This window comes from Anser brachyrhynchus (assembly GCF_964034855.1).
Source record: "Anser brachyrhynchus genome assembly, chromosome: 13".
Taxonomy (NCBI): domain Eukaryota; kingdom Metazoa; phylum Chordata; class Aves; order Anseriformes; family Anatidae; genus Anser; species Anser brachyrhynchus.
In genome coordinates this window covers 11,177,391-11,193,412 of record NC_137708.1, presented here as the reverse complement: position 1 = coordinate 11,193,412, position 16,022 = coordinate 11,177,391, and the positions used below count along the sequence as shown (strand labels likewise).

Below are 16,022 nucleotides of genomic sequence, written 5' to 3'. Positions count from 1 at the left end.
GCCACTTACAGGCAAGTCATTTTGGGTTGAAAGTGAAACCAGAGGTTTCTGTATCAGAAGAAGGACAACTCTGTACTGAAGTAAGGACACATTAATGGTTTCTGAAAGTACTTCGTGGTTATAGCACTAGATTGTCTGCTCTGATTTGTGACAAGGAAGCAGGTGAATGTGATCCTTGACTGAGAAGCAGCCAGTAGCGTAGCTTCCTTGGTGATTTTCAAAATGGAGACAGCAGAGATCATTACCAACCCATGTGGGAAGTTCCTGAACAATTCCTGATGAGAACCACTGCCAGATGTGTATTTTAAGATTTCTACCTTGGCTTGCCCATAGAAGCACTGGGGAGAGAAGCAAGTAGAGCAAACCTTCCTCAGCAGAGAGAGAAACAAGTCATAAGGAAGTCAGGATTATAACCATAGAGCTCAGCAGCTCAGGTGGCAGGGGGAGGATTTAGGATTACTTTGTCACTTTGTGAGAAAAAAAAAAAAAGGCTTCTAAAGGGGAAGCAGTTGACTTTAATAAATTGCATCATAAGTTTTGTTGCAAAAATAACCCTTTGGCACTTTTCATTTTAATATGTTTTTGACTGCAAATTTTTCAGAGGAACAGGACTTGTTTTCTCCCAACTCCTACAGCATTAGATGTGATTTTGATGATCACGCTCATTCATAAATCTAAGCAGGTTTAATCACCGTTTGTGCCTGTCTTAATTCTAGCTCCAAAGACTGGCAGCCCAGAGGGAAGTGTGGGAAAGCAAATAGTAACCCACAGCATGGGAGGTAAGTGAAAGCAGTGGCTCTGTGAAACGCATTGTTCCAGCTAAACTGAGACCCTTTCCTTTTCTTTGAAGCCTTGTAAGGCTGTGTTCGTGATCTGCAGTGGTGCATGTGGAAGGGAGGACTAGAGAGAGAGTGCCAATTTAAAACTAGGCTTCTATGATTTAATCACAAATATCGTTCTCTTGCTGCAGACGTGAGAAGTATGCGTATAGAAAATGGCAGTGTGATAAACAGTACCAGGAGTTTTTTTCTGAGTCCTTTTAGTGAAGGCTGGGCAGGGAGGTTAGATGTAAAAAAGGAGAATGATACAACTAATGGAGATGGAAAGGAAAGGCCCGAAGATAATGGGATGAAAGGAGTTTATCACCTTGAAATATGTATGTTTCACTGCTGAGGATTATTTAAAACCATGAAGAAAACAACACAATATTGTTTTGTATTTAAAATGCATCTGTATTTTGCGTGTCTCATAGTTACTTTTTCAATATACACAATGTGACCAGCATCTAGTTTATCCTTACCTTGAAATGGGAACACAACATAAAAATCAGTTGTAGCTAATGACTGAACAGGAACAATACAGATCTACTGGCATTTGTCCCTAAAATCTCTGTGAAGGGGAGGATGGGGAGCTTTGGGAGGGAGCTAGTCCAAATCTGCTGAATTTCGATGAGGATTTCTCTAGTTTGTCTCTCATTCTGGTTGGCTGTATTATTATTTATTTCATCACTCAAATTGTGGTAGGTGCTGCTTGCCTTATGGTGTGAATAGCAAGCTGTTGGGCTCAGTAGAGTTCACTTATGCAGTAGGAGAGAGTAATTCTCTCCTCTGCAGGAACTGCTGGGTAAAATTTAATAGTCTCAGCTATGCCACAGGGGGCTAGGGTAAAGGATCATAATGGTTCCTTCTGACCTTAAAATATATAAGTTTATAACAATATGTGAGTGTATAACAGGATGGTATCCTGGCCTCAGGAATAGAGTCAGCAGATTCCCCCTATGGTGTCTTCTCTGACAAGTTGCTGTCTAAAAGCTTAAGAAAGACACGGCACGGAGCAGCATGACCACAACAGATGATAGGAGAGAACAGACAAACTACAAAAAGAAGGTCCTATGCTTACTTGAAGGTGTCATACGGCATACATATATGAACATATACCCTTTGGCACACAAAGTATCAGTAGATTATGCATAAATATACTACACGTACACTCCCTTTCAATCCTACAAAAATTATTGTTAAAATACAGGACATTACTTAAATTGTCTCAAGTTATACCAAAAAAACAAATACATAACTCTCAGGTCCCCATGCTATCCCACAAATGGTGCTGCCATATTCCTACTGATTTATTTTATGGCATTGTTCGTATTCATTGTTAAATGTAACCTGAAGAGGGACATTAGTAAGAGTTCTCTGGTTAAACCTGACTAATCATAAACCAAAAATAGCAACTTTTTCACCTGAAACATATGTCTGAACACATTCTCATTCCCTTGGTCCAGAAAAGTGCGTCAGCTTCGGATGGGGAAATATATCAGTAAGAGCAGCTGCTAAATGTTTGACAATGTTGCTGTGTAATTGCCCTTAAGTACCTTCAACATTTACAGGCTCCGGAGTTAGGGGGGAAAGGGAAGATAACACCTAGCTAGTGCTAATGACTCTGATGGCTGAATACCAAAGGGCGAGTTAGGATTGCATTGTCGAGGTGTCTTTAGAGCCAATAGGCTAGGAAACTATTTTTATCGCGAAACTTTAGATGATGTAGAAACAGCCCTGCATACCAGAGGTCCTTGGGATCTGTGCATTTGTGCATCTTTGCTGGCAGGTAGAGAAGATGGCAATTTCACAATACAATAATCGTTCGTCGTTCGCTTTTAAGTAATCTCTCAAATGTCATGGCTGTGCTGGATGCATTGTACAGACATACAAAAGAAGTATGGGCTTTCAATAAAAAGGTAAATGGAAGGTGAGCAGGATGTTTATGGAGTCTTCCAGTGTATCTGTACCTGGAATTACATATTCCAGGTGCATGTCTCTGCACCACATCGTCACTTCGAGCAGCTGGAGAAGTTCGGGACTGCAGGTGAAAAAATTACTTTGGGGCAAGAAGACATTCTCAGGAAAGATAAAGAAGAGGTGGATATATGGGACTAAGTGCTAACTAATGAAGGGATTATGAAGTCTGCATAATACCTGAGGGATAAAGAAAGAAAAACTAGTTTTGCTGGGTGGTGCCCTGTGGCACAACCAGGAAAATGGGTTAGATGTAAGCAGGATTTTATCAAAGGAATGTCAGGAAAAGAAAAAAAACCTCGGGCATACAAAGTTCTTTCCAGGAAAATGTTTCAAATGTTGACCCAAGATTGGATAAAATATTGTGAAGTGTAGAGAATAATCTTGTGCTGGAAGAAGGAGAGACCAGTGCTTCGTGGCTGTTCTCTGCATGTAATTTCTGAGTCAGCACTGGCAGTTAACACAGGCCGGTCGGTTTGACTTGTGTTTCCAGTAAGTTTCTCTGTATTGTTCTCGTTTGTGAACTCGGGTTTTGCCTGAATTAGAGCACTCAGTCATTTGTAAAAGAATTGATTTGCTCTGGTTGAAACGTAAATGATCAGGTGCGTCCCTGAATGTCATGGAAACTCGGGAGTGCTGTACTGGGACAGAACTCGTGGCTGGATAATAATTCCTATTTTTAGCTGTTTTCTCTGCTAGATCTCAGATCACTTTACAAAGTAAATCAGTGCAACTCAATTACATTTGCAAAATGGTCCAGGGACAGCCTGAAGGGACATGCAGTGGCATGTAATGGCAATAGTTCTTTGTCTCAGGTTGATGCTCTACACACTGTTTGGAAGAGAAATGTCAGAACTGGACTTATTGGTTTCCTACGTCTGTTTGCAACATTTCTCTATATCAATAACACCTCCAGAGGAGCTCCAGGAACCAAGAGGGAATTGCTCCCAGTATGCTCTTTACATCTCTGCTGAGGTTACTGGCTTTGGAGAGGGAAATGCAAATGTGCCAGCTCTTCAGCCCATGCGTACTAGCTTAAACTAATTATGCTTTTGGATACAGTGGACTATTTATGCTAGAGAGGTGATAACCTTACTGTGTTATTTGGGCTTTGTCACCCATGTAGAGGCAGAGATGTGTATTTTTCTCCCATCTTTCCCCTATTGTGGACTGCCAAAGTAGTACTGAGAGAGGGTGACTCAGCCACTCAGCACGGTGTGAGCCTTCTTGGAGGCTTTGCACAATGGCTTTGGAGATCTGAAGGAGATGATGTGGGCTGTACTGCATGCCCTACCTGGTGCTGACAAGCCCCTGTGTGCACTTGTAGTCTGCAGGGGGTGCTTCGTGCTACAAGCTAGGTACAACTTCATAAACCAATCAACACAAATTCACCCAAGTGTTTTTAATTTAAAGTCACCTTTTCTTCTCCCAGTAAACAACCCCGCTTAAATTCTAGACTTAATTTCACTAAAAGTAAGCTCTCTTGAAGTGTGTATCATGCCATTCAACACAAAAGCTGTTTTCCTCTCTCTGTGGTTTGCAGTAAAATATACAAATAAATCCTGACATAATGAAAGATAATGGGAATTAAAGTCTATTGGTGTTCCCCTGCAAAATTTCTAAGCTATGGGGTTTTAATACAAGTTTATTTAGTTTCAAATCAGTTCTGTGGCAGGGTAACTTGCAGCTGAGTTAGCTGCTGGTTTGATGCATCTGTTGAATCTACTAGCAGCTGCAAAATTCCAGGAGCCTGGCCTTTTCATGATTCAGTGACCATGTAATTGGCCATGGGATTTATTCAGCCTTTTCATTCTGTGTGACCCATCCGTACTGTATCCTACCAAAACGTCCTGGTTAAATTCTATGGTTTTATGCTGTGTGTCCTGAATGAACAGCTACTGATTTAGAATCCACTTTCTTTGCATATACAGCCAGACAAAATATTATAATACTGGCTGCCTGCTCACTTGCATCATTAAAGCTTCAAGTATACAACCTGGCTTTAAAACACAGAGAACTGGGCCTTTGTAAGGAAAAGGCATTGGATTTGTTTTCTGCCTGCATTTGGTACTGCCTGGAGTCAACTGACATCAGGCATTTCTGCAAGCCAGTTACCAAATGGACCATCAAGAATGGACACAAGCCCAGGCAGAGGGATCAACAGTCAAGCACATACTCAGACCCCCTGCAAAAGTCTTAAAATGTCGTGACCATATTATTTAGCAACACCATTTGAGTGATTTCAAACATAACTACTCTTGGGAGCTGGCCCCCTTCTTTTTATCCGCCCTCTGGCTGGGAGCTGTGGGTGTGGGAGGAATGTAGGATTGGGTGCTTATCTCTTCATCTCGTCTCTGCTGTGTTTTGAGTTGCTAACTTGAGTGGTGATGGGACTGGAAGAGATTGGCCGGGAGAGGTCAGCTACTGCGCTGATAGACACTGGCAGGAATGGAGGTGGAATACACATGGGAGCTACAATTTTTATATTGTGGTCTAGCTTTTTTTTTTCCCTTTCTAAAACCACGTGGTATAACTAAAATTACATATTTACACATGTATGATGTACATCTTTAGTAAGACAGCTTTATGTAAGCATTTGGTCCCAGCTGGGAATCTACCCAGAGGTTATCATCTGTGTGAGTTGTTGCTTCCAGCACTGATGGTCAAGATTTTGATCTCTGTTATACGATGTAGTGTGGAACAACTAGTTTTACAAAGGTGTGGCCAAAATCAAAATTTACTGTAGGTTTCAATACCTCTTCCAAGGCCTATTGTGGGACAGAATTACAACTGCAATATCATCCAGCAGAACACTGCAAAACCACATAATGTGCCTTTTACATGTGAGACTTAAAAGTTGTAGCAGGTTGTTTCAGGAAAGAAGGGGAAAAAGGGTGCCTTAAAAAGCAGTTGTTTTGTATTAAAAATAGAAATAGAAGAAAGTGAGGTTTCTTCTCTTAATCTATATCTGACTGCTTTGTTCCTTGGTAAAGGTCATCCTTTAGCAGAGCTGTTGCTGACTTGATGAGGAAGAGGTGAAATATGAATGTACCAGTTACCCAGCTAAAAAAGCATTGTCAGTGTCTTGGTGGGCACTGACTGTTATGTTGTACGTGAATGGAGGGGCAAGGAAGAGCTTTGAACAGGTCTTTGGTAAAAGGATAAACAGGACTGTAAGTCCTCTGGCAGCAAATGGGACTGTCAGAAAGTATTAGGGTGGAGTTTGCCACTTGCTACGCCATTGTATTTATTGCATTTGCAGACATTGTGGATCCCAAATCTTCAGTGAAAAGAACACAGCTCTCCAGCCACTGTGTGTGTGATGGTGAGCACTTTTGTGCGCTAGCCTATCTGAGAAGACTAAAATATTGCAAATTGTGCTGTGCAGAAGGGCTCATTTCAGTCCAGGCTTTCTGAGTGGCTGCTACACGGCTGCACACCTCCTTCCATGTTTTCTGACTCTTTGGGTTAGAAGAAAGAGCTCAGTGGTCCATCAACCAAATGCAGAACTGGATAAAACTGCAAATGGGAGAGGGTTAGCTGTAGCTGCAAGGGAAAAGCCAACAGTGCTTAGCTAACAGTGCTGGGGACTGCAAAAAGCTTGAGTTAAAGGGAACACTGAGGACATTGCTTTTAAGTGACTTTTTTCTAACACTTCTTCAGTTGCTGGTCAGTTTTTTTCACAGTACAGCATGGAAAAGTATAGTTGTGATGTGCAGCAGGCTCACAAGGGGCCAAATGACTATGCTATTTTCACCCTTAAATGAATTTTCAACATTTCAGAGTTAAAATGGAAGATACTGCATGGTGATAGAAAATGCAAAATGCCCTTATTATCACTGGGTTAACCTCATGGATGCCAGAGTGCCCTATTAGTGGCAGTAAATGCAGGAGCCATCGAGGGACTGGAAGCTGTCAGATGGCATCCTGCATCTGCATTCACATCTTAACAAGCTTTCGTTTCCCACGTCACATTCCAGCCAGGAATGATCTCGAATCACTGTGCAGACTTCAGTGAATTCAGCCCCAAGTACCTGTATTCCCTGGTGCCCAGAATCCTGGTGGTCTTACAACATCCCTGGATAAGAGATCCTTAAAGATTAGAAATATGTAGCTTTCACATAGCCTTAGAAATGATAAGGCCAAAATGTTTGAGCCTGAATGCATAAAGAGAGGGTGTGTTCATGCGCAGAAGATAACTCAGTTTAAGATCATGCCTTTAGCTGAAGTAGTACAGCTTTTGATAAACTGCATTTTACTCATCTTCCTTAATAGATTAGACAACTTTTTTTTTTCCCCTCCCAAAGATAGACACCTATTTTTTTCTCTTTCTACAGGTGTTATGTGTATTTTTTACTGTTGAGAGTTGGGCAACTGATTGAGGCATACCTGAACAGATTTAAGTACCTTAAAAGTTCATCTTCAAAAATATTTACCTTGAACCGACTAAACAGCCTGTGCAGAGTCGAATTAGAAAAGTTAGTTATTGGCTTCCAGACTTTCAGTTCCCTTTATTACACCATCCTTTTCCTTAACTTCTAAGATGAATATATATATATTTTATTTTATTTTATTTTATTTTATTTTATTTTCTCTAGCTTTCTGGTATCTGGTGGGTGTCAAACGTCTTCACATCAGCCTTCTATTATCTTGTCCATGTTCCCCTAGGCTCCAAACCTTCTATGATAAATTTTCCTCTTTTGGCACAAAGAAATTTGCTTTCCAAGCTCACTATGGCAGGTCTAACAGTAATGCAACTAAAATATGGTGAGCTTTTCTGCCAGATCAGAAAAGACACAATTGCAAGATTGTGATTATATTTATATTGGTGCCCAGAGTCAGTAGCTAACTTACTAGATACCAACCACTGATGCACACTGTAGTCTTAAGTATTAGAAAAGGTGTTAGGAAGCGTGCTGTAAAATAAATAAAACCCATTGGGCTTGGAAAAAACATTAAAGTTAGGTTTTTATTTTCTTCTGGTGTCCGTGCTTTGAGCAGTAACACTTCTGTGGAAAGTGAATTTTTCAAATGTTGTAATAAAAATATTACGGCATTATAACACTACGACAGTTTAAGTGATGAGTAATTACAGTTGATTTCAGAAATGTTGACCCTATGCAAATACTCCCATACACACATGCGTTGGGAACACCCTCCTCAACAGCACGGGGACATGCTGACCATTTCGGCTGCCTTTCCTGCTCCTCTGCCTGGGGTTACCGGTTGCCTAAAGCTGAACTGCAGCAGGGATGTGCTCCAGAAGTGCTGCCATTCACAGCTCGGTTTGTTAACATAAACCGCCATTATCCTTCTGCATTGTTCACAGCCCGGGATATTTACATAGTGGTCGAGGGAAGTGATCTCTGTGGCTTCCACTGCTGAACCCGACGGGAGTTGTGCGTCAGGGCCCTCGGGGATGTACAGCACCTTTTCTAATCCCCAGATGGAACAGTGCAGAGTGCGACTTTTCGGAGCTCACAGCAGCACGCAGCATGCGAATGTTGGTATATTGCTCTGAAATCGTTCAGGAGAGAAAAGTTGGGTGCGGATCTTGTTTATTTGATTTATTTATTTGATTTTTTTTTTAATTGATTTGATACCTGACTTTGAACTGATCCACACACGGCAGCGCAGTCAATTCCAGTGGGTGCTCGAAGACGTGAGAACTTGAAATTGTCATCTGGGGTGCCACTGGATGCAACCTTCATCCTGTTAAACTCCAGGGCTTTGTGCAATGCTTTTCAAGGCACACTGTGGAGGCAGTTAGCCTTGTAATTCCAGTTTTAAAGACTAGGTAACTTGGTCCTGAGGACCCCTTAACGGGACAGTGCAGCCCTGTGTGCTTTTGAAAATTACCTTGGACGCTGCAGACCAGCAGGAGCGGGGCTCTGTACCCCTATCCAGGTAACTGTTGCAGCAGACACAGTTTTTCTGAGCTTGTGGCTTCCATGCTCAGTGCACTAGTGAAGGCTAGGTAAGATGCTGTTAAATGTCTCTTCCTTATCCTTGTACCTGGGAGTGCAAATCATGCTTCATTACGATCAGGACACACATGTTCCAGCACTCAGAAGGAATTAGAGGCGGGATCTGAGTGGAGGCCAGATGCATGTTGATGGCTGTTTGAGTGAAGGGACTGACATGGGGATCTATAGCTGCAGGTGATACGCAGTGTACCCCTCCCAGCTGCCCGCCCTACCCACGTCGCCCAGACAGCTCCGCAGCCGCTTGCTGAGTTATCGTACTCTGTTGAGAGGCAGTTCGGAGGGAAACAGTTTGATTTTGGCTCGCCTGAAAAGGTTGCGTGGTACCTGAGGTCAGCAGTGCCACAGGGGGTGCCACCTCAGCTGGCCCACGCTGTGCCATCCCCATTTCCCAGCCAGCACCCGAACACGGCAAGTTCTGCCCTAAAAAACAAGCGGTGCTTTTCCAGGAGCTACTTACGAGCAAGCAGGTGATGAATGCCATTCTAGCAGTGTTGCCTACCATGCTGGAAAGTGTTTTGGAAAACTCAGAGGTACTGAGAACGATTTCAAGTGAACTTTGTGTTTATAAGCGACGGTGTTGGAGCAATTCCAGCAGGAGTGGTTGCTTCCCCCAAGCCCACAAGCTGGAGACCATAGCGTTCACTGTTTTCCCCAGCCGACTTGTTATTTGGGACACTGCCAACCTTGGTGATGTGTCAAACTTGTGACCTCTAAGTCAGAAGTGTGATAAACCCATTACTGAGCCCTAAGGCCATCTTCTTGTGTACTCGGTGTTACTGTTATCAGTGATGGCCAGGGATACCCTCATCTGTGAAGTCCCTGTGAAATGTGCTGACGGGGGAGGTGGAGGTGGAAGAGGTGGAGGTGGGAGGAGAGGTGGAGGAGTCTGAGATGGAGGTGAAGGAGTTGGCCCATCCCGGGCTGGCTGCTGGGAGGGGACTGCATTCCTCCGCTCCCTTCCACCCTGGGGTGGAGCCCGGTCTGAAGCTGCAGGTTTGCTTTCATCTGTGCTGGTGATGAGCACGCAATATCTAGGTAACGTGCTCCCCTGGCCCTTCTTCCATGGCAAAGGGACGTCCACAGTTCTTCCTCTGCTCAGGATTAATGAAGATATGACTGGGAATATAGGAAAAAAAAAAAAGGATGCTGAGGGTTGGACCATAGCTGATCAACGTTGCCCTGAGACACATCAGAAGAGGCCTCTTATGATAACCTAGACTTCTCCAAAGGGCTGCTCAGCAACAACTCTCCTCACTGCTCTTGTCTCTCACTGTCCCCCTTGCAGAGGGGACAGCATCTTACATAGCAGTGCCTCCTGTTGAAATGTGATGTGCCTCTGTGAAATCCCCTTTTCATGAGGAGAGGAAATCCAAGCCACTCTAAAATTATGTGTTTGCCAAGAATGTCCAAGACATGAGATTTATTTATTTATTTATTTATTTATTTATTTATTTTTACTAATTGTATCAATATTTCTAAAAGTGATACGGAGATTATAGGTTTGTATGGAAGCAAAGGCCCATTCTCTGAGCTCTGGCTATAGGGCTGCAGGTTGCTAGGTAAGTGAGCAGAGGACTTGATGCATTGCATATAATACTAAAGGTAGAGAGGGGCTTATTTTTAAGGTTGACAGAAAATTTTAACCTGGAAAACCATGAGATCGACTTATTGGTCAGTGTAGTTGTCCAGACTGATATGCACTACTATATATATATATTTTTCTATAAGAAGGTAATTGCAAGTTCTTTTACCTTTTCTAGAGGATCAGTCATTACATTTGTTATGCACATGACTTGCACATGCACATTTATTTATTTATTTATTTATTGTATGCCTTAGTTTCCAGATCTTTGGCATTGTGCAGCAGTTCTAACCTCCTTCAAAAAGTGTTTGTGAGTTGAAAGCACTGTTTAGGTGATAGGCATTACTTTAGCAGAGATGTAAGACATTGAGCACAATCAGGAGTTGCAGATCTGGCCATGGTTTTTAGCGGATATTTTGTCTCTGTGCAGGTTTACTTCCAGTCAGAGAGCTTAATAACATCAGCACTTTTAGCTCCCAATTAGATTTTTAAATTAACCCTTCATTAAGGTGATGGGAGGCAATAGAGGCACATTTCATTGTAATGAATATAAATTAGGGGTATATACAACCTCCTCTTGTTCTAAATGTTTGGCTGGAGACAGTCTTCTCCAAGGGCTTGGAAAATAACTGCTTTGATTTTCGAAGAACCTGTAATCATACTTAAAATCTCTTTTTCTTCTCCCTGTCATGCTATATACACATACATACATTTGTTTAGAAAGTAACAGTTTGGATACTTGGCATTGCTTGAACAGAGACATATAGGAAAAAGAGAAATATTTCGTAGAGCATTTTGCAGAGCTGACATTGCAGTATCTGTAACAGCTAACTTTTCATGGTGATGTTGGTCAGAGTTTTCATCTGACTGGTAAGGATAAAGATTTTCTGAGTTTCGATGCACATATTGAATCAGCATTTCTGCAAATGAGAAGCATTCGCCCCCCCCCCCCCCTTTTTTTTTATAGGTGGTAATAAAATACTATCGGAAGAAATTTGATTTCTTTGAGATCCTGTGTAGAGGTGTGTGTAAATTGACCCAAGATATACTACAGCAACTTAACTTGAAGATCATCATTGCACACGTTGGGTGGTGTGAATCCAAGCGTGAAGGAATGATCTATTCCTGCCAAACACCCTCGAGTGCTGGGCTGGCATTTTCTTAATTATATATGGTATTTTATTGACTTAATGTTCGTGCTGTGGCAGTGCCCATGCTCGGAGGCCCTGAGGTCCAGTTTCAATCCAGCTGGATTAAACTCTTGCTAATACCAGTGCAAGAAGAGAGCAGTTGTAAGAATTGTGGTGTGTGAGCTGTTTTAGCGTAGCATGGATTTAAAGCAATGAAATCATGTCTGTAGGTGTGGTTGAGGAAGTTGTGATGCTCTCTGCCTCAAGGTTACGTGTAGTAGTCAGAATTGTGTGTTTAAGGGATTTGGTTAAAATACATCTGTGTCTGTTTTGCCAGTTTTTCAAGATAAGCAAGAGTATGTTTTGTTCACCTTTATTGTCTGTGCCCTTTTCTGTTGCTGTGGAATATGAGTGCTCTTAGCAGTCAAGGTAGGCATGTGCTTAAGCTTTGCAGGATCAGGGTTAAGTACAATCCTTGCTGCGAACGGGTGAGTCTTGGCGATGTGAGTCAGTATCCTCATTTTTCCTTATCAGGAGGTTAAAGCATTATTATTATTATTATTATTATTATTATTATTATTATTATTATTATTATTATTATTTTAACAGACTCCTCTGTTTTCAGAGTCTTTTGTGTTTGAGAAAAATCATCTAAAGAAATAATTTTTATGTACTAATTTTTCAAGACTTTTTTTTTTGCCATGATGAAATGTTTTCTTTTTTCCCTCAGTTAAAACATTTTCCCTCCCTCCATTAAAAACATTGAAAAGCATAGACTTATATTTACTGCTCTAAACAGCAAGGCTTTAAAATTTTCATTGAACACAACATTAATGTATGCTGGCAATAAGAAGCTCAGCTCTTGTAGTCGCTTTCATTCAACTGTATGTACTTTTATCCATCTGTACTGTTCTGGTACCCATGAACAGTCATAAGAAAATGCATGGATGGGCAGCACTCTGTTGCGTGAGCTGAAAGCTCTGTTCCCTTTCCTCTCCCAAGGATTGAAGGTTATGGCTGCAATCTCTAAGGGAGGAGAAAGCCTGAGAGGATTTGTGTCAGAGAAGAGAGAAGGACAGCAAAAATCTGCCTGTTGCATAGTGCTTTCCCCTTATTTGTGAACTTCAACCAACAAATAAAAAAAAAGAAGTTGAGGGACACACTGTTTTGGTGTAATATGTTCTTCTCATTTCCTGGAAATAACAGCAGCGGTCAGTTGAACAAGTCCTTAAAAGTCAATTTTGTAGTTTTAAAATGTCTCATCTGTCCTTCTAAGCATGCCAGTACCACCATGGAAATAGTAAAAAGAAAGCTTAAGGAGTTTATTTTAGAGTCTTTCAGCTGCTGCCAGCTCACGAGAGCAGAGGGTGCCTTCAGTACCTCTCCAGATAAGTAAATTAACAAAGAACATTTCCCTGACCTCATCACATACACAGCTGATTTGGGCTCTTTACATCTAGATTTGGTCTGAATGATGAGAAAACAGTGGAAGGGGGAGTCCTAACCGTAATTTCTCTGCTGTGATTAACTCAGCTTCCTGTCTGATTGTTTCAAAATCATAAAACAATTTTTCTTCATTTTTTAAAAGAATAATTTCTTTTTGTGCAAACAACATCACAAGAAATCTCAGCCTGAAAAGTTTAGATAAGTCACCGAAGCTAGTCATAAGAATAAAGGTAAGTAATTTCAAACTTCCCAGTATTACTACTGAAGTAGTTTAACATAGCATCTGACTGCAGTGAAGGAAAATTGATCTGAAAGCCAGGTTAGTCTTGAAATATTTTAGGAGTTCCTCCCAAAATGACAGTGCTGTGGTAGTATTTTCTCAATGAAGTGGAGAAGTTATGGAGTTCCTTTAGAAAAGACAAACAGGGCTGTTAGTGTAGTGATAATATTCTTGATGGGAACTTTATCTGAAGCACACTCTATTGCATCAAAGGGTATCTTAAGGCAAGTGCACTTTGTAGACTAGTTATTAGTGGCTGTTTTAGGGTTAAAAGGTTAAAAGTAGCCAGGTTCTGAAAGTAGTGTATTGCTGATCATTTAAGAACCATAATCTATATAATTCCAGATAAATGTATTATTTGCTGGGGGAAAGCCAACGTAAATGAGACATCTTCTCGCACATGTTTACCTCTAGAAATTTATCTTATGAAATGAGAGAACTGTGAAGTTGCATTATCAGCTTCATGGATTCCATATTGTGTCATTTATTGATTAGGTGCCATTACTAATTTGTCATTTTTTTCATAATTTTGTCCTAAAGCGTTACCGTTAGCCAAATTTGTCGACTGGACTCATGTGACCAGACATGCTGTCAGTTCAGACATTTAGAAACAGAGTTGATGCACAGAATAAAGGTGTAATAATTGTTAGAATACACATTGCATTTTTCCACAGGGGAGAAAATAAGTCTTACTGAAACATATCTGAGCCTTTTTGAAAACCTGCTTTTAAAATGACAATCATGTATTACTTATATCATATAAATGACACAACTCACAGTCTATTTCTGGGCCAAGTATAATTTCTAAGTACTTGAACCCCTTACTTTTTTTTTTTTTGTTCTGTGTTACACTGGAAATATGAAGTGTATGTGCAGAGGTGAGAAGTGTGAAAAAGTTGCTGTTTCTGTTAGTGATGTGCTGTTTAAGATTTTACTGTACAACCTCTACATTTTATGTAAATTTTGTGTGCCCATGTTGTATCCAGTTGGGACCTCTGAGCAAAAAGCAGAAGTATTTGCTTCATGTAAAAACTCTACTGATATACAGAAATGATTATAGGTTTATAAAGTAGTCTTTCTAGTCAAGTTTTTTTTTTGTTGTTATTTTTTATTTTTGAGGTGTTTCAGTTTTACTTCAAATAAGCTCTCTGGCATCACTTCAGTTCAGTGCAATCTGTGCAAAAGCCATTTTGTGTAGGAACAGCTCCAGCTGCCTACCTACACCCCTTTTTAGCAAAGGTGGTTTGTATTCAGGCCCTGTTAATGCAACCACGTGCAGTGGTTAAGCCTTGGTTTGTGTCATGGGCAGCAGCCAGGTGTCTACACACTTTCTTGGTCAGGTCGTGTTTACATCCCACCCTGCATAATGGTACCAGTTTGGAAAGGAAAACCATTAAATGTCAGCTGCCTCTTGAAAACCTATGCATGGGATCCTAATGTCGCTTGCTGGTTTTTGTAATTCTGTTTTATTTGTTTGCTTGTTCTTTTAAAGAGTTCTGGGAGACCTTCTCTGTGAATCCTGCCACAGCAGTTTAGGAGATCAGGTCCTATTTTTATCCCTTTCCACTCCTTTGCCACATGTTGCTGCTCTATAGGGATGATTTTTCTGTTTTCTGTACTAGGCAATACTAGCTTCTTACAGCCTCAATTTTGTTGTATTACTGGGATCGTGAACACAGTCAGGGTGTATGTGGAGTAGTGTTTATATATGTGTACAGTCACAGTGTGCTGAAGTGCCTCCAGTTTGGTGCCAACATGCCAGCTGGGGAGAAAATCTGCTTTCCTGTCCTGCCAACACAAGAGATGTGGGTGCTCTGACTCAGAAGAGCAAGTCTCATTGCTTAGGTGGGAGATCTGACGAGGGGATGGTATATAGGGAAACAGAAATGTGCTCATCTGACTTCACTGAGTACCATGAACTTTATCTGGTCTCAGAAAAAGTTTGCTTATGTGAGGTTCATTTGATGATACTACTGTGATTTCAGCATCAGAAGGTATCCCAGAATGGTCATGCTTTCATTTATCCTGTTTCCTGAAATACTCATTCTCAGAGGATGAGCTACCTCGCTTTCTTGCTTGCTTTCTTACCTTGCTTTCTTTTCATCCTCAGCTCTGTAATGTGCATTACCACCACTACCATTTTTTTTTAATGCAGAGCCCCTCTAGAAACTTAGAAAAAGGGATGCTGAGCTCTGCAAAGGCTCTAAGACAAGCAAGTAATTACCGAGACAGGTTTCTTTACCAAACACTACGCTGTCTCAACTGAAGGCTTTTAGAATGGTTTCCCTACTCTGTACCCAGAGTGATGCTTGTCTTTGACAACCAGCACACAAACGCTGCGATGACAGGAGGCTCAGAGAACTTTAGCAGAGCTCTGTCTCCTGCCGCTTGCAGATGACGTGAAGGTCTGAGCTCTGCCTGCTCATCCTGCCCAAGAGTTGTCCTTGGATTCTGTCTATTCAGCTGCCAGGGGACCTTTTAGCCAGAGCTTCACATCCCAAGAGCTGATGAATTCTGGCAGGAGAATGGCATGATTTTGCAAATTCTGCCTCTGCTGTAAAAATTTCGTCCACAGAAGCAGCGATGTCAAATGGCTGCCACTGCTTCTTCACACTTGATGACACCTGTGGACACTTATGTACATTGACAGCTGAACGAATGGCTTTCTTCTGGCTTCCTCTCTTCTTTTTGTCATTGCTGAGCATGCTGCAAAATGGGAGGCATCAGCATCTGATTTTGCAGAGCCAGTAGGAGAGCTGCATTTGGTACTTGAGAAACTCCCTGACTGATTTCCTTACCCAA

At 41.4% G+C, this 16,022-nt stretch overlaps 1 long non-coding RNA gene across 2 annotated transcripts in view; it reads left to right on the top strand.

Moving 5' to 3' along the window:
• Positions 1–785: 785 nt before the first annotated feature.
• The window catches only part of LOC308177424, a 31,669-nt gene continuing 16,432 nt past the window's right edge, over positions 786–16,022 (top strand). The window contains exon 1 of one of the 2 annotated variants that reach the window (XR_013939100.1): positions 786–9,817. This is a non-coding gene — a long non-coding RNA (uncharacterized lncRNA). Of the gene's footprint in view, positions 11,924–16,022 lie in introns of both variants that reach the window. The other variant, XR_013939101.1, reaches the window with a different exon arrangement.